The 26,016-nt window shown below is 48.1% G+C and overlaps 1 protein-coding gene across 5 annotated transcripts in view; it reads right to left on the bottom strand.

Annotated features, from left to right (window-relative positions):
• PLS3 (plastin 3) overlaps positions 1-25,562 on the bottom strand; it is a 44,552-nt gene extending 18,990 nt beyond the window's left edge. The window contains exons 1-2 of one of the 5 annotated variants that reach the window (XM_085230487.1): positions 25,418-25,562; positions 19,771-19,917 (exon numbers count right to left, since the gene is read on the bottom strand). The gene's annotated coding sequence lies outside the window, so the exon portion shown is untranslated. Of the gene's footprint in view, positions 1-7,354; positions 7,379-19,770; positions 19,918-25,417 lie in introns of those variants that run through there. The other 4 variants (XM_085230489.1, XM_085230488.1, XM_085230490.1 and 1 more) reach the window with 4 other exon arrangements.
• Between the last annotated feature and the right edge of the window lie 454 nt (positions 25,563-26,016).

Raw genomic sequence — 26,016 nt, 5'->3', positions numbered from 1 at the left:
GCTTCCCTTAAAAGGGATTTCCAAAAACGTCAGTATCTAACCTCTTATCGCAACTTAGCTTGCTGCTGTCTCTCCCATCCTTAACAGCAGAATGAGCAGTTGAAATAAAATAAATGCTGCATTGTTTGACTTTATCAGGGAATGATCACACTCTGGATACGCCCTGCACTTGTTGTTGGTGTGGATCTTCACTTAAAGAACAATTTCCTTTCCAGTCCCTATGCTTTTCATCTTAGCAAGTCTGTAAGAGAGATCTCTGTTTTGCCATCACTTTCTTCCTTCTTCCGTTCTCTCAACTTGAACCAATAAATAAAAAAAGCAAACACCTGACCTTGGTACAGCCTGAGAAGGGAAAAGCGTAGTATGATACAACAACACAGCATAGGAAAAGGTCAGCAGGCCACAGCAAGCTACAAGCAGACGGGCTGGGAGCTTCCAGCAGGATTAGCTGCTGGTGATGCTGTTTGGGTTGATCCCCCCCCACCCCTCCCTTCCCCCAGAGGAAGGGATTACACCTCCACTTGGCACAGGGGGCTGGAGAGGCTGGGAAAGCTTTTCAGTTTTCTGCTTTGTTTCTTTCTTTCTTTCTTTTTTTTTTTTTTTTTTTTTTTTTTTTATAGCTAAGTCAAGGGCATTCAGAATTGTGTTTTTCATTCAGATGTATTTCTAAACAATCGGCTTTGTCTTCATGGACATAAACCCCCTTTGTAATGCAGCATTGGCTATCACACATCAGCTGTCTCACTCAGACCCAGCACTGCAGTCCTCACGCCTCACCACATCCCACAGACTTGTGCTGGGCAAAGCCTCTGACATGGCAGGGCATGCAACGCTGGCCAGAGACAAACTGTGGTTAAAGTCCCATTGTAGAGAAAGGAGGGAAGGAGGAACGAATGAGGGAAACAAAAGATGACAGAAGGAAGTGATCCCACACCCATTTTGTACACTTGGTGTAGAAGTATAAATGGGAAGGCTCACTGGTTAATGTGCACCAAAACAGAGTGTTAAAGGAAGCAATTCCTGCTCAACCCCACCCCAAGTCCTACCTCCATCCCTCGGACATGGAGCAAGAGTTTGTGGGGCTCCCCGCCACCACGCTGCAGCAGCAGCTTCCCATAGCACACAGCCACGCTGCACTTGGAAGATGAGAGCTGCCATAAGCACATCTCAGGTTTTCTAATATCAACTCCCTTCCCAGATAGGAGCTGCATCATATTTCTGTGTAAACAAGCTTTATAGCTTCTAAACGCACCACAGCCACTGACTCAGGGCCCGTTTATTAGTGCTCCAGACAGAACTGCCTTACTGTAGCAAGTCAACGTCCAGTTCCCCCAACCCCTGTGCTTCCACAGCTGTGAGCCACCTGAAGCAGGGATGCTCCATCCGAGAGATGGGAGCCTCTGCTCACATTCTACACTTGCAGCACAGGTGCAAGCACCAGGAGCTAACCTGGGCCTCTGGGAGAACTGACTGCTCAGACAGCAGCTCCAGACTTTGCCATCCACATAAATGGTCCACAGACACGGACCCAGGAGGGAAGCGTTGGGAGCTGCGTCCCACACAGAGGATTGGTGGGAAGGAAAATAAAACAGTTGCACATCTCCCTGAAAGATGGAGGATTAATTCAATTTTAAAAGGATGCAGCAACCATATATTTCCTGACAGCGAGTCACTCTTCCAACAGAAACAGAGCTGGAATTTGCTTCTGATCCAAATGGAAGAATTTGCTCTCTTAGCAGCTCTGCACTCGTTTGAAAACTGAGCTGCTCTGTCCCTCCCAGGCCCACCCCATTCTAATATCTCTACAACTGACTGATTAACAACACCAACTTATTTACTCAAACAGGCACAAACAGAGACACATTAAAGTGTCAACAAAAATGTATTAAAAAAATCTCTTTTCCATTTGATTAAGACAGACAAAGAAAAGGAGATAGGACCCGTCTGGGAGCAGTGACTCACGCAGCATGCATTCCCCTTTTCAGAGGAACCTGTGGTTTTGCTGTCATTTCATGACAAAGGCTCCAGACACGAGAAGGCAAATCAGTCAGCATTAGTAAATTAAAAATACTTCAGAACTTACATGTCTCTGACCACTAATCAGCAAGTGTCAGTTTTGCTTCAGGAACGAGATGCCGGACAGCCGGGCTACAAGAACCCCTGCAGTCCTCTACAACTGTGTTTCAGCCCATCCCACAGGGCCAGCAGCTCCGTGCCCACCCAGCACAATGGTGCGAGCTTCAGATCTGCCAAGGGACGGACAGACAGACAGACAGACGGACACATGCACACCCACCCCCACGCAGAAGCGGCACACCCAGCAGCTCTGCTGGCTCCTTTTTCTGGTCCAGCCCAGGCAAAGCCTTTGGGGTTTTGCAGACAGCAAACTTGACAGCTGAAGGAAGAAGTGAGAGCTTGTGGCATGCAGAGTTGGTCTGGGGAGCCCTCCAAGATAAACACTCGCTGCTGCTTTTTGGGGAGACAGGGAAGCTGAGGGACTGATGGCCTTTGAGTGAAAACCAATCAAGCAATCCATCCTCTCCTGTTCCTCACCAGTGGGCTTTTGAAACTGTTTTGCTCATCAGCTTCCTCCCCAGGACAGCACTCACTCATTATGTGTGGGTTTTGGCAAGCAATCAGGAAGCACAGAGACTTGAATTTGGCAATTACCTTCCAGACAGCCACCGGTCAGAGGCTGAAACCACACCTTGCCAGGCCTTCGTCTTGCACCAACCGCGCCCAACACCTTGCCAGTGGTGAGACCCACTTGCAACAACCATCCCAGCAGTGAGTTTGCTGCTTGCTTCTCTTTGCACGAGCACAGCACTCCTGCACGCAAAGCAGAGGGAACCCCAGTGCCTCGGTGAGCTGCCTCCTTACCTCGGGAGGGGAGGTGCATGCAGGCTTCAAGCAAGCATTGCTTTGCAGAGCTGGACTTGAGCTGCATTCTACAGCTGTGACTCTCCCATCCCAACCAACTTCTACAGCTCCACACACCCCGGGCTGAAACTTCAGCTCTGCTCTCTAAACCTGTGACATTTAATCACTGAACAGCACCAGGCTCTTGTGCCTGCAGAGCAAATACCCGCACTCAGCTTTATTTCAATGGGACAGCAGCTCTCCCCATTCAAGCATAGTACCATACAGGCTGAGGTCCACCTTCAAGCAGACTTGATTTTAAACAGACTTTATCTAAGCACGTCCAGTTCTCTGAAATAGCTGCCCTTCAACTTGTCCATCCCAGGTCTGTGCCCCACCAGCAGCTGTACGAGCACTCACTGCATGGCAGGGAAGAACCAAGGTCCCCTCCTTCCCATCCTGACACAGACATTATTTCCTGCTGCTGTTTTTGAATCACCTCTACACCAGCACAAGTCCCATTAGCAGCTCTGCTTTTCCAGATTCCTCTCTGCTATGCTTATTTTCATCCAGGAGCAGATGATGAGACTTCCCTCCTGTTGTTGCACAACTCCTCACCACTATGAGGAAAATCTGTCAAAGCCATCAGGAGTAGAGGAGCACTCTGGAGCTCATCACTGCAATTGGATCACCAGCAGCTCTCTGGATCCAGAGAAGTGTTCTTGGGGCACCCACCTCTGGCCACACACTTTCCTCCAGCAGGTCCAGGTGAAAAGCCTAATTTTTCCCAGCTAGGTCTGGCTAGAAGAACGCCAGGATTTTTCTGCCCAGGAACCAGTGCTGCACAGAGGCAGGGTCACTCCAGCTTTATGGAAACTGCAGCAAACTAATTTTCCTAAACCTGGACAGACCAATCCTTCACTTTTTGCAAACTGTTTTCTCTCCCTGCAGGATAGAACCAGATTCACTAGCTTTGATCCTATTAAATCTTTATTAAAAACAACTGCTGAAGCCACCAGCCAATTCACATGCCTCAGAGTCTCCAGCTCAGCCAAGGTATCTTTCTGGGATGCAGCCAAACAGAAATTTTTCTGTCTTGTAGATACAGAAGCAGAAAGACAGCAAGAATCTGAGGATGCTCAGTCACACACTACCCAACTGCCCGAAGGCTGGACGGAGATGGGAAAAGTAGTCAAACTAACACAAAACACCCCACTCCATCTGCACAAGGGAAGAAAAGTCTTTCTCAGGTCTGGATGCCACCTCCACACCACACTGCAGGCTCCCAGGTACAATACCCCATCTGCCTCACTGCTCCAAGCCCACCAGGTCATTTGCAAAGCACCTGGGATCAGCAGGAGGTGGATGAAGCACTGCTGGAGGCACTGGAGAATTGGTCCTTTAAAGCCCGTTTGCCAAATGCTTCTCCAAATTCTCTGCTTTGGCACACCTCTGTTTTTAGCAGAGCAGCTGCTCAAGGATGAGTGCACATTTGAGATCATAACCTGCTAGATCAGTTTAACTTACTTTTGGATTTGAATGGCTTGCTCACATCAGTGGAAACAGAACAATATTGCCCATTAAATCATTGTTAGAGAGTGAACCAGGTCATCCTTTCAAGATCTCTCAGGAAAGGAAGAGCTGAAGACTCGTCCCGTCTGGAACTCGCAAAAGCAAAACCAATCCATCAGAGAGAATTCAAACCTCGATGCAAGAAGGGGAATGACAGGGGTCACATGTCAGCTAATGGACTGAGCCTCAGAAGGCTTGGTTTTAAGTCCTGGCTCCGGCACAGAAAAGTCATGCTAGCCTCTCAGGAAATTCTTATGCTTGTAGTAATCCTCATTCTTATGCAGCCCCCCCAGAAAAGAACATTAAAACATTTCCTTCTACCTTTTCTGTTTCTTAACCATAAACGACAAAGAGGTGGGTCCTCTCTTAGCACCTATGCACAAAACCCAACAAGGCAGCCTTCATCCCACAGCAGGAGCCCCAGAGCACTAGTGGGAAAGCAGCAGATGCCCCGCCTGCATGAACAAGAAGGTATGAGGATCACAAGGGTGAATCAGAGCGAATTTCCTTCCCCAGGAGCGACTGGGGCCTGCAGGTTTCAGCAAGCATGTTACCCCCGACATTCTTCAGGCATGCATACTTCCGTTTCCCAATATTCAGCCTGAAATCAGCCCAGTTCCTTACAAGGACAAACTTGGGCCTCAGGCTGTACCCTGGCTCACAACAGCTGGCTAAAGCCCTTCATAGGTACAAGGCAATTGTGGCCACCCATCCCCACCCACCACCGTGCATCACGCAGGATGCTGCTCCCCGGTCCAAAGACTTTCCCTTCCTTGAGAAGTCACAGCAGATGCTTGAGCCACTGCATGATTTTCACAACAGCTCCCTGCTTTTGCCAAGGGCCTTTACAGCATCAGAGAGCCCCAGACTGGGCTCCTCAGCCACTAAAAGCTCCATGCTCTGAGAGTTTCTCCCACGTGTTTGCTACAGAACAGCCATTCCCAGGCAGCACCTCTGCTTGGCAGGTGGAGCTACTGATAATGAATATTTCGTTATTAAGAACAGCGTTACTCAGTCTGCCAGTTACAATTCCTGCCTCTCCAGGAAGAGAAATCAACCCAATCCCTAAATTAAATCACAGCACAGTCACTGCTTGTTCCATGCCAGCAAACAAGCTCCCGCAAGCCAAACACCCAGCGTGACGTTGCTGGTCCCTGGTGAGCTGGATGATAGGGAGCTTCAGCAATTAGCTGTGGGAGGGTGAGGTTTGTGCAGTCCTTCAAAAGGCACAGCCACAGCCAAACAATTTGTTGCAGACTGTTCTATCAGCTCGGAAGTGAACAGAGCTGTCCTGAGGCTGCACAGCCAGGACTGAAATCCCAACAACCATGCAGCAGACAATGAATGTTGGGAGAGAAGTGTGTCAATGAATACTGCAACAAAACATCAGAAGCTACAAACCAAACCTTGAATGTCTCATTATGTTTCACACTGCATTATGTTTCAGAAGCATCTGAAGAACACGAATTCCACCCTAGCTGATCTCTTACTGGACAGAGCTACTGATAAAAGGAGAAAAATCTTTTTCTGCTATTCCCCTGCTACTTGCAATCTTGTTTAGAAAGTACTTGGGAAAAGGGGAAAGAAGACAAAGAAAGAAGTCAAAGCAATTCAATTCATAACAAGAAACAATGCCAGACTGTAATAAATCAGCTCTGCTGCACGGCTGTCCCAGTGGCTTTAGGAAGCAGAAAAAAACGTTCAAGTTCAACACTCATTTTCTCTAGAGAAGATGCTAGAGATCCTATCTACCCTTAACAAAGGCAGAAACATTAATCTCAAAGATTAATGTGAAAAGCTTGGAAGAGCAGAAGGGAGCTGCTCTCTCTGCCTCCCAGGAGGTTGTCGTGAGAGTGAAATTAGGTTTACACTGACAGCAGGGTGTTCCCCACACTTCTCCATAATATAAATTGAAACAGCAAGGAAGGAGCAAAGGTACCAAACTCGCAGCCACGCACTTGTACTTGGAGCACTCATGTCTGCTGAACACACCTTGATGAGCACAGTTCACAGCTGGGTCTCTTGGGATCCCACACTGCTTTGTTCCCGGGGGCAGACATTTAGGGAAGGAACCCATCCTGAGCACTCAGCCCATCCCAGCTCTGGGAAGGCAGGAGAGCTCCAGCTGCAGAGTCACTCCTCCTAGCCAGATGTTTTGTAGAACCATTGCAAGGTAAGAGTGAAACATCGCTCAGTGACACCTGAGAGCGAAAGGTTGAGCATAAACAAAACCAGGCTATGAAAAAGCAGTGCTGCATGATTTTCCAACACCTTAAGTCCATTTTTTTCCAGCTTTTCAGTATGCTCCAGGACTTGGTGTACAAAAGTGCTACAGTCAGCATTTGGGGACGTCCATCCCGGCTCCCAGCACCACAGACTTTGGTGCTTCTGCCAGAAAACATTGCAACCGAGATGAACTCGTCAGCTTGGAAACAAACTGCCGCTGCCTGCAGTGCCACGTGCACTTCCCAATGCACAGCAAAGCAGCAGCTGGAAAGCCTGAAAGCCAGGCGGCCACCAAAGCCAGCAGCCATTTCCCCACAACTCCCCACTCTTTCTGCAAGGCGTACATTTAAGTATTCAAGCCTGGCTGCAAGTTGAAGCAGTTTAAAAGCCTGTAGGTGGGGAAGACATGCCCCATAAGGGTTTCTGGGAAGGCACACCCTCACTGATGATCAGAACGCTCCGGCAATGCAAAGTCAGTCCCAGCACCCGCCGTGCTCTGTTTACACTCCCAGCTCAATCAGGTGCACAGATAAGCAACGATTCTCCACCGGATTAAAGACTCGCTATTTGCCTTTTTACCCTGCTTCTGCCACTACCACGCCAGCAATCGCTATACGTTTTGCAGAGGGAAGAATGAGGAAAGCAACAAGAAGCAACGCCAGCAGCCGCGGGGCAGCGAGCAGCACACAGCCCTTACCTCGCCTCGCTCCCGCTGCGCCGACTCAATGCCGTGCACAGCTGCTGCATCTCCCACACCCACAGCACAGGGAGAGCCCACAGCTCTGCCACCCAATGGGGAGAGCGGGCAGCGGGGCGGCACTGAGCATCCCAGACTGGGAGCCCCAGCCCAGGACCGTGCCAGCATTGCTCAGCAGCACGAGGCACTGAGAAAGTTAGGCAAGCAAACTGGTTTCTTGGTTATCTTCACTGTTACAGATTAAATACTCCCAGCGCGTGCAGACAAGAGCCTGTGCTCCCTATGACAGCCTATCACTCTGTGATTTGGTGCTCTTGTGTGATGGATGCCTTCAGCCCATCGGATGCGATGAGGAGCCAGACCTCTAGGCACAGCCGAGCGCCCACTGCTTCACCCCACTGCTCCTCCAAACAAAAAACAACGCAGCCAAAAGACCCCATCCAGCAACAAAACCAAAACAAACAAGCAACACAAACATGGTTGTAAGTTCCAAGCTCAGAGCTGGCACGGCACTATTTTGCATTACCTCAACAATTAAGTCCCGTCTGCTCCACAGGAAACAGAGCCATCTGCTCCCAACCAAAAAGACACAACCAACCAAAACATCATGCTATCATACACTACTTTTTTTTTTTTTTTTTAATTATTTCTTTTTCAATTGATCCATTATCAAAAAGGTCAAAAGGATTTCCAAAGAATAATCACATATGTTAGAAGTCTCCTGTTAGGTCCACAACATCTGAGCCCTCAGATTGCAAAAAGGAGAGAATGTCACTTACCAAGAAGCAGAACACTTGTATTAGTAAAGAATTTGAAGAACCTGTGACCATTATAAAAAAATACTTGACCAATAGGCTCATTGTTTTCTTTTCTTTTCTCCCCCTCCCTTTTTTTTTTTTTTAATTACATCAGACAGGAAAGTGAGTCATTGCCTGGCCCCAATTCTTGGGCATTACCTGAAAATTTAGCTTCCAGCTGTGAGGTTTCAAAAAGAGGCCTTTAAAAAAGCACACGCACACACACAAAACAAAACCCCAGCTCCAAACCCACAACCTGCCAGCTTCCTTGGGATGGTAAATATAATGAAAACCAAAATAGACATTTTTATGCCCAAAACTGCAACGGCAAAAGACAAAAGTTGGAGCGTAAAAGTGCTTTTCAGGCCAACAGGACCAGGTTGTCTGCATGTCAGGTGGGGATCGGGGAGAGCAGCCTCAGCACTGCTCCAATTTGCTGCAGCAGCAGCTGGATTCAGCATCGTAGCAGAGCTGGATGCAAGGAGCTCACCCACAGGAGGGATGGAGCCCGGCACAAACACGCATCAGAATCAAAGAACTTTATTCCAGGAAGTTTAATCCCTCTCTGTTTTTGCTTTACGTGCAGATACAGCACGCAGTAAAAACTCATGCTGTGTTAGGATGCACCAAGGCTTTGAGGCTACACAGGCCTTGGAGAGAACATGCAAAAGCTTGGCTCCCAATCTAGATGACAATTTCCTTTATCAAGCCGTGTTGCAGGGAGGGCAGAGCTGTCACAGGAGTAGGGAAGGGCAAAGGAAAGCCTCCTTTTGCTTCTGGCATATCCGTGGTGCTGGGACGGAAAAGCAGCACCTGCAGGTTTGTAGGTGGCAGCCCCACGCTGCAGGGGCAGCTTCTCACCCCACTTATTTCATTTTCTCACTCAGGTGGCAGTCATGCTCCCTAGGTGACAAATAGCTGCCAGCATTCCCTTTGCTGGAGAGGGAAAAGGCATCATGCCCCGCAGCCAGCTCAGATGCTCAGCAGCTCCAGGGTGAGGAGAAGCTGAAGTTACGCACACAGGGTGTGCATGAAACCATCTATATTTGCAGAGGACCAGTGGCAGCCAGAATTAAAAGCACTCAGCTCTCTAAATAACCCCAAAGCCAGCCCTATTGGTGCAAGCTGCAATTACACCCGAGCCCAAAATAGTGCTCAGGCAGTGCCAGCACCTCTCTCCCTGCGGCACACCCCGGGTGGGTGACGGCATTGGGGACACGCTGCTCCCAGCCCGCTTCCTGCAGCACAGCTCCTGCCCTCTTCCAAAATAGGAGTTCTATGGTCAGTTCAATACACCAGCGTATTTTCCTCTTCCTCCCTCTCTAAGAAAGCCTTTTAGGGAAGCACAGGATGCCCAAGGAGCTCAGCAGTCACTCTGGTTGGGTGACAAGGCACCTCTTGCACAAAGCAGAAGGCACCCCTTCCCCAGTAAGGGACATATCCAGAGCAAGGAGCCCTTCCCTCATCATTGCCAGCAACCTGAGAGCATGCCACACACCTAAAGGAATCTGACCACAACACATTTGAGATTTACCATTCTCCCAGTAAAAGAGCAGGATCTCCTGCATGAGACCCAGTCGCACGGCTGTAGCAAGAGGATACAACGTTAAGGTGAAGACTTCTCCTCCCTGTCAGCTTGCCAACACCACTTGTGTGCAGGAGGAATGTGGAGAGACCACGCCACGATCACAAGATTCGCACAGGGGGAGGATGGCAGTGCTTTCGGGTCAGCAAAGCACCCTTCAAGCACAGGGAGGTGCTGATGCTGACGCACAGGTACAGGATCCCTCCAGCGCATCATTGCGCAAGGTAAGGGTACGTCTCCTCCCCAGCTCCAGCTGCCAAGTTTCACTGGGAGGCCACTAAGCGTGTTTGCCCTCCAGTGGTTACTGAGCAGGAGCTGCCAGCCAGGTGAGGCAGCACAGAGGTCAACTCATCCCCCTCCTCACACCATCCTGGAAAACCTCCACCTGCTCCCAGACACTTTGCTTTCTTGTCTCTCCAGAAGACTTTTTCTACCAATGCCAAGAGATGCTGTGTTAATAATGGAAAACGTACAAGATAATCAATGAAACCCAAGGTGAAGCACAAGTTCCCAGAAAACACATTGTAGCAGTCCTAGGGTATAACATGGGAAGGGTTCTGCCTGCAGGCATCTCCAGCTCCAGCAGCAAAAAGCTGCTTGCTGCAGCACAGCCAGCCCCACCCTGCCATCCAGCCAGCTCAGGGACCATGCCTGTCACATGCCTGCTCTGGTGCTGCAGGTCAGCTCTGTGAGATGGGAAAACAGGAGGGCAAGTCAAAAGCAGCTTGAAAAGCCAAGGTTATTTAAACTTCTCAGCCTCCCCACAGCAGTACAGGCACACATCCTGCTTGCTTTGTCTTAGCTCCTTGGCATACCCAAGTGTTTTCCAGAGCATCCTCCTACTTCAAAAAAAGAGAGAGGATATACGGGAAAAAAAAGTAACTAGTTGGAAGAGAAACCAGGAAACCTAAATAGTCTTTTCTAGCAAAAGCACAACACATTGCAAGCCAGGGATTTAGACAGCAAGGCTGATAACCAGCCAGCATCCCATTTTGTAGCTGGGATCAGCAACCATTCACCATGCCACCACTCCTCCCTCCTCCATTCTGTGCACATTCTTTTTAAAGATAAGGGTTTTAATGAAGTTATGTACAAATGGATAGAAGCACTCTCCCCTGTGCTTTTTAACATACCTCGAGGTTTTATGCACTTCTTGCCTTCACCTTCTGAGGCTGATCAACTGCAAAGTACATTTCATCAATGTAAACATCTATATAAGGCTTTGACAACAAAGGAACACGCATTTGACCTTAGCTCCTCAATTTATCAGTCCCTTTAAAGAAGAAAAAAGAAATGTCTTTGCTAGATTTGCCCCTTAAAAGCTTTCTGAGCCACTCTTTCAACAAGCCTGTCATCAGGAAGAAAGCAAGACATTAGTCAGGCTCATGCTTATTTAATAAAAACCTGCATATGTGGTAGAGTCTGAAAGTTTGTCTTTATTTTTAAAGTGCCTGTAAACCAGAGTCTGAATTTCTAGTGTAAAACAGACTCAAGGACTTGCCCAATCCACCCTGTGCTCCAGCAAAGCTCAGCACAGCAATTAACCGCGTAGTTATTCCCAGCTTAGAACAGGGAGCCATGCAGTCACCATAGAAGTCAGAAAGTATGCCCAGAACACCGTGCAAAGGATCTCTCATGCCTTGCTATTTCATAAGGAAATCAGAGGCTCCACTGATGTCAGCTCCAGGAAATGAGACACAGGCAGATGATGCCGGAAGCAGGCTTTATATTTAGTCCTGAGTCACCCACTTTATTAAATTCTAAAGACAGAGGTGGGTGTGGAGAGGGGATACATGTAGTGGAGAGAAAAAAAAAAAAAAAACAATAAAGAACAAGCTATTCTCTTGAGATCATAGGCAAAGGAGAGTATAGGGCTTTGTTTTGATTGTAAAGCAAGAAACTACAGATGGGCTGGGAAACCTTCCTTCACTGTCACTGCAGAAAGCTTTCATTAGATTGCTGCATTTCATGGGCAGAAGCAATCAGCATAGGGCTGAGCTGGGCACCAGCAGTATGGGGCACTTCCCATCCTTCCTGCAATGCCTTCTTCCAGCCAAAGCAGAGGCAACCAAAATAAACCTGGAGCAGGGAATATTTTGAAGCCAGTTACGCACCTCCACCTAACCCAGTGCAAAACGTATCTTGCATTAAACCTGTTTCAAGGAAAAGGCTTTTCTCTGGGTGATTGCAATGGCACAAGGTGAAGGTTGATGAGGACCAAACCAATCAGGGAGCAGGGGATGTGACACAGGGTAGAACTACACCAGCAGGGGAAGAAAGCAAGAAGCAATGGGTTTGTGAGTTGGCACAAACACACTTCTGCATCTCTCACTTGAAATACCAGGACTGTGCTGACTGTATGTGGCTCAGGCATTCCTCTGCTCACCTGAGTCTAGAAGACTATTCATGTTAAGTCGCTGTTCAAGGATATAGTGCTTTACACTGGAATCATGCCACCACAGAACACAAGTGACTGCCCAAATAGATGATTTCCAAACGGAGAAGTTGTTCTGTTCCATTATCTGGCAGCGCCCAATTGAGTCACGTTTACAACTGAGACATATGGAAAGCCTACACGGACTGTATGCTCATGGAATAAACTTCAGGTTAATTTGCAAGATGTTCATCAAAACCTAGCTCTTTGTATTGAACCATACAAAGTACAGTACAGATTTGTGTCTTCCTACCAGTCTGCCATAAGCCTTGTCACCTCCCACCACCAATGAGTGCTGTGAAGTCTGAGTGGTGGCAACATCTCCACAAACATTCCAGCAACCTCAGCTGAAGTTTTCCAAGTGGACCCACTTAGCAAATAGTAAAACACTGGTACAAAAGCCATCAAACTCTACCTCACTTTGATTTGAAAGCCTACAGCAAACAAGAGCCATCTCCAGTGCCAAGTGACTTGCCTACAGAAGCAGCCTATTAGATTACTAAGCAGAAAGTAAATTGGTATAATATTCAAAACAAGATTACAACAGCAAAAAGGATGTGGCTCTCAAAATAAATCTGTGGACTGTAGCAAGATGGCAATTATGCAGAACAAGAGGTCAAGAATCGCTTCATATCTTCCACCTATATGCAAGATGAGATTACCCCACTGCAGTCATCAGGGCATTCTCAGACAAGTAAGTAGGCATTTGACCAGTTGCTGACCACTGTCCAGACCAGTTTGCTGCAGAATGATCCTGGTTAGTGGTGAGGCTGTGGGAGACAGCCACTGGATGGCTCTTCAGCCCCACACAACCCACCAGCAGGTGACTATTGCTGTCAGGAAGGTTTCACCACTGGCAAGTCAAAGCAAAGACCATGCAGTCACAGCAGTCACGTGCCCAGTCCAGCCCTGCAGGACTTTAAGGATTTAATGGTATCTCACCCAGGCATCCTGCCAGATGCTGGAGGTAGCCAAGAGCCATAATACATGAAGGTTTTGGCACATGACTCTGAGTTGTGCAAGTTGGCCTACAAACTGAGCTGTGTTGGACTAGTCCACAGTCTTATCTCAGGGGACTTTGAAGCTTTTCCTGGTATTTAGCTTCGGGGCTGGATTTGTTGGCTTCTCCCAGAACTGTTCCTTCCAAAGGCCCAACAGAAAATCTCCTGTAGGATGGATCTACTGGAGAGGCCAACTCTAACAGCCCTACATCCACTGCACTTTTTTCTGATGTGTAAAAAGATAAGAGCACTAGATTGGATTGCCACTGACTCACACGTAAAGTGCAATTTGTCACCCATAGCCTTCAGGTCCCTAGACTGCCATCTTCACCATACAGCTCATTATGCTTTTAATTAGTAAGCTTCCTCATATTTTCCAAACCATAAAGAAAGCTACTAGCAGCAGGCTGATCTCTGTGCTGTGAAGCCATTCTTTGCTTTGACTGTTGATTTCTTGCACTCTTAAGTCAATTGCAGCTACTGAGTATAATAATATACAAATTGCTGTGGGGAAAAAAAAAAAAAAACCACCCTCACATTTCCAAATTTAATAAAAAATAAATATATATATTTACAGATCCTACATGAAGTCAAGTCTATGCAAGGCAGACTATTTCATAGAAGGCACAAAGCAATTGCAGGTCAGGCAGGAAGCTTTAGCAGCAAACAATAATATCAGGAGGTACAACACAGGTTAAACCAAAGAGATACAAATGCTGACCCAGAGTATTATCTGGGAACATAACACATGAAACAGCAATGCACTAGAAGTGCACTACTCTACTAGCTGTTCAATAGACAAAGTCTTAACAACTAAAGTGAATTATTGACTGGTGCCAGTCATAAAGATGCTTGTGTAAGAGAGGGTTTCAAGGCCATTAGCATAGGGTTGAACTGCTGAACCTCACTGCATTTAATGACTTTCCAAGATCATCTTATATAGACTTTCAGAAGTTGTTGAATAAAGAGATCGACTAAAACAATCCCCTGTAACCCAACAAAAGGTCATACACCCTTTGGAGAAGACAGAGGAAGGGAGGGAGGCATGCAAGGCCGTGCCAGCAGAGATGGCTGTAAGTGGGGGCTGCCATAACCACCCGTCCAGGAGAGCAATGGTAGCTCCCAAGAGCTTCTTAGCCAAGCAGAAGCAATGTACATTTTTCAAGTTTTCAATAAGTAGTCTGGCTATGCTGCCTTTGCTAAAGCATTTGGTTTGCTAAAGCATTTGGTTTGTATTAAGCAGTGGCAAGAGCCCAGCTGGAAATCAGATCGACGAGAATATTACAAAGGGGGTGGGCAGCAGCAGGGCAGAGGCGAGATTGCTCCAGAACGTCCTATCTGTGTCCCCAGAGAGAGCTTAGGCTTAACTTTGGCCAAGCAGAGCAGAAAGGAACAGACTAAAGTTGAGGTCAGGCATCCAGGACACTCACTCAAAACATTTTCAGTCCTCAGAAGACCCAGTTTCCCCTCTCTCCTCTAAGGAGAGGTAGATTTTACCTTAACAAAGACCAAATTTGCTCATATTTTCCAAGCACACTAAGGAACTTGAAGGAGGTCGATGGAGAGCAAATAGAAATACAGTTAGACATGCATTCAGAAGTGTTACAACCACAGAAGAAGCTCTTAAAAGCAAGACCAACCTTCTCCCTGCCTGCCTGCAACACCAATCACAATGGGATAACTCCACATACACCTTATGCATTTCCCAAAATTAAAGTCCTCATGGTCTATTTCTGGAGGCAAAATGTTTTGTGCAGAATTCAGGAAGAAAAAGCTTAATTGTAATATCGCTTTTCAACTCACTTCCTTTGTTCCTGTGACCAGCTGGAAACAAGCACCTTGTTCTATGTTGGGTCAAGGAAACGTTTAACTACAAGATTTATAGTAGTATATATATACTACTATATATTACTATACTACTACTACTATATATATATATAAAATGTGTGTGTATGTCTGTGTATATTCCACTGCAGCTGCCCAGCAGAAGGTAAACACTGTTTTAACTCAAAGAAAACAGCAACAGACTGTTAGAAGACTCCAGCATCAGCCTGCTCATTAGAGTCCTGCCACAGAGGCTCCAAGGCAGGAGAGCATCCAAGCCAATCCCTGGGACAAGACTCAGCATCCTGGAATCTCAAAACCACAGCCCTGCTCCAAACCCAAACAATGCTCTGCAGACCCTTCCCAGCTGATTATCAGAAGGAACGCAAGATTGCAACGGCAGTGTAAACAAGGACCTGGGATTTATGACCTTTCAGATGTTGTTTAGCCAGTGACCCAGCTGAAACGCTGCTTCATGAATTACAACTGCCAATCACAGGGATGGGTTGCTTGAGTTTAAGTTTCCACTCTGGCAGAGCTGTTCTGGAGACACTGAAAACTTCGGTGTTCACCCAGCAGCTTCACCTCCTCCAGCAAAAGGAGGGGAGCAACTGGGACTTGTCTGACCACTGCATCAACACAAACAGCATCACTCCCAGCCCCTTTTCCTGCCACTGACAAGCCAGTGTTACATGGGACTTGCAGCATGCACAAGCAGGATCACACCTCAACTTGTCAGCCCCTGCATTGCCAAGCTACAAAAATACCTTTAGGAAAAGGGGACATAGAAAAGTAGGATTTTAGCTACAATTCCCTTGTCAAGACAAGAACAGAAGAACACACAGCTGGCACACAGGTGACAGCACAATTATTTCACAGACACCCCACTGCACATCACCTTCCATCTAACCCAGATAGGTGTGAGCTCGTTATCCATCATCTTCAACTTCCATTTTAAACATCTTTTGTGCACTCAGCTGTGGCAAACCCTAAATCAATCCCAAACATACTGGCAAAAATCAGTCCCACATGTAAAAATTTGAGTGCAGAATCACGTGCCTTCCTATTCCCCTTCTAGGATCAAAATACTTTTCATATGTCGATCTTTAAAGAAGGCAGAACAAAGGGGATTTTCCTTAAGCTTTGCTTCCTGCCACCTCAATGAGATGCTGCAAATCCAGTAGGGATTCAAAGGACATCCCCAGTGCCCTGCAAGTCATTACGTTCTCCTAGCAGAACAGTCTCCCCATCACCTGGAGTCAAGGCAAGAGAAGAAGTTGTGCCCACCAAACCTGGCAGGAGCCACACAACTGGGCCCCAGAGCAAGGGGAGGATGACCTCCAGCACCCAGAGCCAAGCACACCATTGCTGCACTGCTTTCACCCACACTTGCAAAGCACAGCATCCCCCTGAACCACAGCCTCACCAGCACCTGGGGCTGGAAAAATAGGTTCAGAACAGTCACGCTGCCTGTCTGAGGCACCTCGCATCATTAGATTTTCTTCCTTACGTTTTCTGCTTCCTTCTGCTTATTTTGCAATTGCTCCCAAATTGGTGTTAGGCAGGTTTTCCTTCTCTTGACTTGCTTCTGCAACAGGCAACAAATCACATCCCCTCATAAAAGTTCCTGCATTTATATAATGTTTAAAAGCAGCCTTGCTAGCATTCTTTTCAAGGAAAAAAAAAAAAAAAAAAAGAAATCAGTCCCTTTAGCACAAAAATGTCTGCAGTAAAGAAATAACTGCAGGAGTCAGTTTTTCCACTTTAAGAAATTGAGAGGTGAACTAATAGACTCTTGACTCTCAGCTTAAGTAAAAACACACAGCTGAATTAGGCAGAGGCTGAAGGCTCTGTCTCTAGACTTTAGGAGAAAAAAAGTCCTCCTGGTGCCCTTCCACAGTCAGCTTCACATCTGTTTACAAAGGTTTTATAAACGAGACAATATTTCCTCATCTTGAAGTTTTTTCTGCAGTCTAGCCTAGATTAGAAGAACCAGAAACAGAATAGGCCAAGGCGGAGTCCACAGAAATTGAAGAGAAAAAGGCACTTCAGAGAGACGTTTGATCATCAAGGTCATGTAAACCATTCCAGGCCTGTGAAGCATGCTAGTCAGAAATAGCTGTGAAACAGGCACCAGGCAGGGGCTCCCTGCTCTCCTCCTGCCTCTGTTCCTCCCTCAAGCTCCCCTGTTCCTTTTGTTCACCCAGAACATCCATATAGGATGGAGGCTGCCCCAAGTCCCACAGGCACCACGTGCCACCGTCCCTACAGAGCAGGCAGGGGACAGCAACTGGCTGGCACTGCTGAAGCAACTTGCTGCCTCATAAGCATGGCCAAGGACAGTGGAAAACAACATAAGACAAGGCAAGGAGTCAACAGCTGAGCTTTAACTAGGCAGAGAACTGATGCCCAAAGCAAGGAAAGCAATCCCAGAGCCAACCACTCCAACTTGCCTGAGCAGTCTTGGCTTTAGAACTTGACTCTTCTAATAGGCATAGGGCAGAATGAGATCAGCATCCCAGACACTGGTCAATCTCCTGCCCTTAATGTTTGGGTTTTTTTCAGTTGTTTAATTTAATAAGAGGATGGAAGATCGTGCAGCTCAGGCCCAGACAAACAGGACTGTGTGGGAAACTGCAGGACAGGAGCAGCCTCCAAGCCTTACAGCTCTCCTGGGCTGAGACTTACCTCAGTTGGCAGCCCAGTGCCAAAAGCACCCCCTAAAACATTACTGAGGTTCTTGCTGGGCATCAAAATGCTGCTCACCAAGAATTCAGGATGATACAAGGCTCTGCTTTGGGGCTAGGGCTGCTAGCTCCCAGTGAATGCACAGCACAATTTCTCATCAGACTCTCTGCCAAGCTCACAGATCTAGGTAGCACAGCACTTTCCCCTCTGTGAAAGCACCTCCCCAGCCAGGATCCCTTTCCAGCCCCAGACTCTCGTCTCAGAGAGCTGGGGTCCTCCCAAGGGTCATCCCATCCAACTAACCCTCTCCACTAATAAGGATGAACCAGGAGTTTCCTCCAGTCCACTGGACTGCAGATCCCATGGTTGCCAGCTGACACTTTTCAGCTCTCAGTTCCTGCCAGGAAGAACAGCTAAAAATTGTACTCCATCTCTGCAATAACTGCATGGGTAGGAAGTCACTCTTGACTGCGCACCTTGCTGACAGGGGTCACCCCTACACTTTCCAGTGCATTAGCAGCAGATTTTCTAAGACATTTTGCAGCTGAAGAGCTTCCCATGGCTGCCAGCATCCCAGGAGCCAAGACATGAATGTGTTGTGCACAGCCTTTCTTTTCAGCAGACTGAAAGCTATTTTCAATCCAAGCCCATGTAGGGTGGAGCTCAGTGTCCAACCAGGCCAAAAAACCACTACAATCCAAAAGACCAATGCCTGGCAACCTTTGCTTGCGGGCTGATGTCTGTTCTATTTTGGGGATAGGAGAAATTTAGAATAAAAAGATATATAAATTAAAAAACAAAGGCGGCTATGAGAAGTGAATAGAGGGAAGGGCCAGATTTATCCTGTGTATTTTGGTCTAAAGAACAACGCTCTAAAGACCATGAATCAGAATCGCTTTCTTTTCTATTTCCAAACACAGCTTACAAGGTGTCATTTATATCATGGGCTGAGAACAGAAGAGCACAGCCCCAAAATATTCTGCATTCAAACCATGGCTCCTTGCACAACAGTGGGGTCCTTGGGAGGATGAAGCAGGGAAGCAGCCACCAGCCATAGACATACAACCAGGATCACACCTCAACTTGTCAGCAAGGAGCTTTTCTCTCTGACACCACTGCAACATCTGTTGGGACACCTTGTTCTCTTCTGATGCTGGGATTGCAAAAAAAGGACAAAGCAGAGTTGCTAAAGTGACCTGACGACTGGAAAATAAGAGAAGTTTTGCATATTTATGGTAATGGCCAACAGGCAACCCACCATGGGCAGAAACGGCTCATATGCTCTCAGCACCTACAAGAGAGTCAGATCACACAGACTTCCTACATAACTGGACCTCTAGGTTCTGCTTAATATAGGCAACACCCCTACAACTCCTTAAGGCATTCAACCCAATTTGACACAGCCATTTCTTTCTATCGTGTTACCTCCACCTTCCCTACAGCACAATTTGTCTAAAACAGGGTACATACAGCTTCTCTTACTGCTTTCAGATACTTCTGTAACATCTGTCCACAGACTGCAAAACACTGGCAACAGTATCTCCAGAGTTCCTCCTTTGCCTGACCAAGGCTGGATTATTAACATCATTACAGAAGTCTGCAATTACTTCTCTTGGCAGAATGCGAAAAAGGGCAGAAGAGAAAAGAAAGTACACTGGGCTAAGTGCATTTCCATTATTTTCCCTGCTTAGCTATCCTCTTTAATTGCACTCATAATCCAGCTCCACTAGAGAAGTGAATATTCAGTGAAATAATGACCATCTGTGAGCTGTCAGACTAATGAGAGCCAGAACAAAGCTGAGGACCAGCACCAACGTACCCCAAACACTACTGGCATCTCAGTCACTGGTCTCCAAGGAAAAAGGTAAACATCTACACAAAGCCTTGAAGTTCAACCTAAGATTGTTGTGAAGTGAGTATGAGAGGACCCTAGATACCCCTTAGCACCAGGTGATGTTCACTATCACTATCCCTTCTTCCCATCTTGTTCCACCCACAAAGGACAACACCTGCTACCTGCTCTCCCACCTCCCATCACAGCAAGACACTTTCAGCTTTAAAAGAAACAAACAAACAAACCAGCTTACTCCAAAACATCCGAAATTAGCCTTCCAGCAGAGACACTACACCTTATCTTCTGAAGATCACAGCAACAGTCTCTCTTCACAGCTATGCAGCAGGGACTCCCAGGAGCATCTGTGAGCTGTCAGTCTTTTGACAGGAACAAAAACCTACTGAAGAGGCAGGAAAAACAGCTGTAAGCATTTCAAAGGAGGAAATGAGACAAGGAGACTGCTTATAAGCATCTGGCCCATATAGATTGACATGAGCAAGCAGCCGCAACCCTGACCAGAGCTTCCCATCTCAGCCAGTTGTCCTGCTCCCCACATCCTCAGCTGCATGTCGAACCAGTAATTATTTTATTTATGTCAGTAATGCTGAGGCCACCGTGCCTTGTGGGGACAGCTGTGGTGGTGCAAGAGTGTGTTGCATCCCACCTGGGCACAGCACCAGCAGCCAGACTGCCTGGGACGCTGCATTTCCACAGGCAGCCGCCATCCTCGTGACTCCCAGCTGCTGAAAGGCAGAGATAAACTAACAGGGGTCAACCAGCAACACATGCAAAAAGAGAAAGAACAGCTCTTTGCTGATAGTAACCCACTGAGGACATGTGGGCTGCCTCTTCATCCCCACGTCACTCACAAACCCAGTGACAAAGAGAGGGCTGAGTAGGCCGGACCCACAAAACACCGACCTGACCCACTAGTTGTTAGAGGAGCACACCCGATCTAATTCTTCCAAGTGGGCCAGACAGGACTTGCTTGTCATTCTTTGCATTTTTAATCTGTGGCCAAAAAAGCCAACAGCTGTCAGGCTGCCGGGATGCCCCAGCGCCCTGCCTGGCCTGGGCACACCATGCTGGGAGCAGCCCCTGCCCATTGCACAAAGAGCTTTGATACCTCAGGACTGAGCATCCTGGTGTTGGCAGAGCACACGCTGGCACGTCCTGCTCCCCCAGCCTTTGAAGCAGAGATTTCTGCCTCCTTGCTCCGTTGCTTCTCACTCAGAGAAGAGGGTTTACTGTGTGTATGGCTGACAGATCACAGAGCTCAGCAACCCCGTTACACCCAGAGACAGAATATATCTCAGACACACAGCCAGTGGTGCCTGCTGCCCAGCACTGGATACTGCAGCCATACACCGGCCCAAGTCCCATCCTGGGGCTGCTGTCAAAACCACTACTTGTCAGGAAGGGGGCCATCAGGCACACAGAGCTGCAAAGTGCCCATCCTGAGGTTTGTGATAGGGCTCAACCATCCCTGACAGACAGGATTCTCTGGCCCCACGCTGGCAGTTGCAATGCTGCAAAGTCTTACGTTGCTTGCTGCTAAAGCAGAGAAAACAAAACCTGGCAGAAATGAGTTTTGTGAAGGAGCTGAGCAGCACAGCAAGATCCCTTGTACTGATGTAAAGGAGGGGGCATGGGGGATTGATCTCCCCCAGGCATGGCATCAGCCTTGCTGTACCATCTGACTACACCGGGACAGGGCTGGGTATCTGCAGGGCTGCACAAGCCAGCACTGCAGGCTAAGACTAAAGCTATGCTAAATGCTGGTATGCATCATCACAACCCACCCCTCACCTATCCCAAAGCATCCCAGCACTCCCCCAGGGAAACCAACAGCAGAGGCACCTTCATTAAGTCCCTTGCCATCCAATAAGCTCGAGAGAAACAGCACATCCAGCTGAACAAAACCCAAACGTGTGCAGCAGAGGACACAACAGTGGCACACTGATGGGCAGCAGTCACAGGGCTGGCAGTGATTATAGCCACCCACTGTCAGCTGAGCTGCTCTGCTCGGAGCCATCAGCATCTCTCAGCCACACCACCCAGAGCCCTGGTGCCAGATCATTGCTCAGCTGCCTTCAGTCCTGAGATCACACCTCTCACCTTCCCACCCGTTCCCATAACAGTTGTGAGAACAGCAGGTGCCTCTGGGCTGGAAAAGGCCTTAAGGATGTAGGCAAGCTAATGCTGGCAGTGTGTTACAGCCTGAGCAAATCTCAGGATGTTGGAGGGGACAGCAGTTCTCATGCACACCCAGCCACCAGCACTGCATGCTGAGCTCAGCCACTGCTGTTTGTGCAATGCTCCAACTCCCCAAGGGTCAGTAGAAACCCTTGTGCAAAGATATCAACAACAGATGACTATCTAAGGGTTGGGAGAGGAGCACAGCAAGGTGATATTGTGTCATTCATTACAGTAACCCAATTAAATAAAAAAAAAAAAAAAGCATTACTTAATACACCCTTGCATCACCCTCATCACAAAACTAAGACCAACTCTTTTTAACCTGCTTGGAATGAATGTTTTGTTCTGTGACAGTACGAAGCAAGTATGAAGTCAGGTTGTTTAATGAACTTCTTCCAAAATTAGCACCCAGCTTTATCTATGACATGAATTCAGGAACTTCTATCACTAGATTTACATTTGGCTTTTTGATGTAATTAGTAGCTTTTTGGACACTGAGCTCACAGAGCAGCTAAACACATACAGAAGCAATTTCAGAAGCAAAATACCCAGCACACAAAGATTAGCAATCAGCTCCTAAATAGTAATCCCTCATATTGGCTGCTGTTCCCAGGGTGGTAAGGAACTTCTGCCTTGTAATAAGTTACAAATTAATATTTGTAATTGCACCATGGGGTTGACAGCCTGTCAGTCACATGCTCTGACAGCGGGCATTGAGTACAAGGAGGAACATCAACCTTCCCACAAAACAAATTGCGATGACCCCCCCCCATCTGCAAACTGCAAGGTAACAACGTAGCATGGAAAGTCAAACCCACTCCCAAGGAAAAGCCAAGCCAACAGGTCTATGTCTACAAAGGGACCAATCTCCCTGCAGGACTATGGTCTCCAGCATTCAGCATTTTAAGGAGAGAGATGCAAAATGTTGTAACTTAAAAAAAAAAAAAAAAAAAAGAAAAAAAAGAAAAATCTGAAAAATGTACCGTGAAACACAGAAGTATGCAGAGTGGGTGTGTGGTTTTGCTGAGCACACGGCCTCCTTGTGTCACCCCACCTAATACTCAATGCTGTGGAAAACAGGTTACCAAGGACACAGGTAGGGGCAGCTTCACCAGGTTAGCTTCTACCATCTGACATATAACCACAAAACAACCTCAGGGCCAATTGGGGCTGTGTTAAGTGACAAACGGTGCTCACTACCACCAACTTCAATATAGAAGTGGATTAAAATATCCATGCAGGTATAGAAACATCACAGGCACACCCTCCCTCCCTCCCTCAGCCCACTGCCAACCCTGTACAAAGAAAAGCATTTCTCTTCCCTCAATGCATAAAGCCAACCACGTTAGCAAAAAAATGCAACGGACGCACTGATGCTCCAAGAAGTGGAGCATTTGCAGTTTTACTATATAAGTTTTACCATAAAAGCTCAAGTGTATCACTGTACATTTAGATCACTGGCAGCTGAGCAAAATTACTGTCCCTAACATTCTTTTTGAACAGTCATTAAAAGCAGCATTCTCCTTTGCGTCTCATTTCTCTACAGCAAGTTAAACTGCTGCACGAGGGCCAAGAAAACACAGGAAAAAGTTCGGAGAAGATCCTGCTGGACTGGATGTGGCACCAAATCCACTGAACCAGGCTGCAATTCCTTCACTCACTGTCTTAATCTCTCAACAATTGAAACCCAGAGCACAGGAGGCAGTAAGGCAGCCCCAGGGGATGGGGGTCTTCTGCCTTTATCCCAAACCTGAGCATCCATCAGACAAATACCTAATGAAGTCTTCAGTCCCCACAGCTCTCCCCACTGCGAAGCTAATCCAGACAAAACCAGCAAATAGGTTTCTGGAGATCTGGGCATTCTTTAATCTGGGTGGATATTTGCCGACTTTATAGGAGGGGTGACTTTGTCTGATTAGCTTTGATAAGAGAACAAAGACCCCGGCTTAGCACGGCTCTTTCTATCTAGTACTGAATAACCGAATTTTATAATCATGTTATGATCTCTTCAGCAGACAAAGAATGAGTAATTCGTCTTTCACAAGCAGAGAATTCTTCCGAAGGAGCTCAGTTACAACCAGACAACATCCTCAAATTGTTCAACTTCTGGCCAAGATTAACGGGCTGCGATAAGAGCAGCGCCGAGAAAAAAAAAAGAAAAAAAAAAAAAAGATTTATCTTCACAGAATTATCCTAAATACATCCTTTTAAAAGCATTCCAATGCAAACCAGCAATCTTAAGTCCTCTACGTACACCCCACAGTGCCCCTGGGGCTGAAACGTGCAGAATATTGCACCCAGGGGATGGGCCTTGTGTCAGCTAATCCCTTGCACGGCTGCTGCCCGCCGCCAGACTACCGGCAGCTCCTCTTTGAACAAGATGCCTTTTCCAAACAGATTGAATTTCTATACATCATTATGCACAGCACTAACATATGTTGATCTCGGCAACTATTCCCTCTTTATATCCAGGTTCCAGCTGTTGCCTTTAAAGTGACTCCGTAAGTCTCCCAAGCACGAAGGAGGTTTTCTTCTCAAGTTACCCAGCTCACTTGAGGAGTCACAAGTGTTACCCGCTGAACAACGGCACCAAATTCTTGTGCTAAAGCAATTTATCTGAGATATCTATTATCTTTTATAGTCTCTTCCACAGACTGACCAAAAACAGGAAGCCCAGCTCCAGTTTGCACACACATTCCTCTGGGATTGTGTAACAGCAATAACAACCCTGAGGCTGATTCAATGGCATTTGCTCAGAGCTATGCAACAGCTCTCCTGAAAAGAGCAAAACGAGCCCAAGTGATGCTCTGCTCCAAGGTACGGATGCTCCTGCAGAGCAGATGCGTGCAGCCTCTCCCAGGGAAGCACTACGATGGAAGCTAGATTCCCCTCCGTGTGTCTCCACTATTTTCACTCAGATTAAAACTTCAAAGCCACTCTGTTGCTCTGGAGGACACGTTAGATCTGTGAGCATCAGGGTTTGATGCTACCTCCTACCGGGGCTCTCCAGCCTCCCCCGTGCCAAAGAAAGCCCAAAGCCTCACCCTCTCTGAAAGCCCCCACCGCTGCCCTTCCCTTCGCAGCCTCCCAACAAGAAGCCATTGTTCGGGGCAGCGCGGGGACGTTTCCTCCCCCGGCCCCAATTAAAAACGTACAAAAATAAACCCAAACGCTCGCCCCACGACTTCACTTTATCCCACCCCCTCCACCGGCTCCGCTTTCCTCGCTCTTTCTGCCGTCGGCCACGTTCTTCTGCACAAAAGACCAAAGTGAAGCGCAGTCCCCGTTTCAGTGCCGCCCTGCGGGATCCCACAGCTCGGCTCCTCACAGCCGGTCGTTGCTTTCCCAGCTCTCACAAACCCGAAGTTTAGCACAAGTCGGGCTCAGGTTGTTCACCGACCCGAGGTTGGGGAGGGGGGCGGGAGGGGGACATTTTCCACGGGGTTCAACCACCCAAAGTCCCTTTCACGACCGCAAAGGACCCGGAGCGCCCCATCGTCACCAGGAACGCACCGGTGCCATTCATCAGCCGCAGGGGGGGAAGACAAGAAAAAAGGGGGAGGGGAGGAACAAGCAGGGCCGGGCCGAACCCCGCGGAACCACCGCGGCCAGCGGAAGGATGCTCGGCCCGAAACGAGTGCATAGCAACTTTTTTTTCACAAGTTAGAGCCGTGCTGGGGAGAACTCCCAGCAGCACTCACCGCCCGTACGCCGAGCCGAGCCGAGCCGAGCCGTGCTGTGCTGTCCTGCCCCGTGCCGTGCCGTGCCGTGCCGTGCCGTGCCCCAGCCCCGCTGCCCGCGCTCGTTGTGCCCCAGCCCCATCGCCCCTCCGGATTGGACTCCGGAGGCCGCACATCACGGCGGCCCAGCACGGCGATTAGGCGGCGGCGGAGTCACTCAGGGTGGGGAGGAGCCGGCCGGCCCGGAGCACCGCCTGCTTGCCTTGCTTTGCCTTACCCTACTCGCGTGGCCCTGCTACCCCGCAAGCATCCCCGCTCCGTGGATCCCAGCTCCCATGCACGCACTGTTCCGGTCCTGCAAGCTTTCCTCGTTCTTCCCTTGTGTGCGTTTCTCCTTCCCTACTGGCTGCCATCCCTTCTGTCCTGCAAGCATCCCTGGGGATGCGTTCCTCCTCCCGGCTCAGGGCTCCTCTTGCAATCTTACCTTCTCTAACCTGAGCTGGAGGTGCTGAGGATGCCCAAATGAAGCAGATGTGGGTGGGGGGCTTCCAATAGACCCCCTTCTCCCTCCGACAAGGCGTGTGTGCAGGTATCTGTCTCCTTGCACTCCGTACTCTGCA

The sequence above is a fragment of the Meleagris gallopavo genome, chromosome 9 (assembly GCF_905368555.1).
Source record: "Meleagris gallopavo chromosome 9, MGAL_WU_HG_1.1, whole genome shotgun sequence".
Classification (NCBI taxonomy): domain Eukaryota; kingdom Metazoa; phylum Chordata; class Aves; order Galliformes; family Phasianidae; genus Meleagris; species Meleagris gallopavo.
Note: the sequence above shows the minus strand (reverse complement) of the source record. Positions and strands in the feature narration are given on the sequence as shown.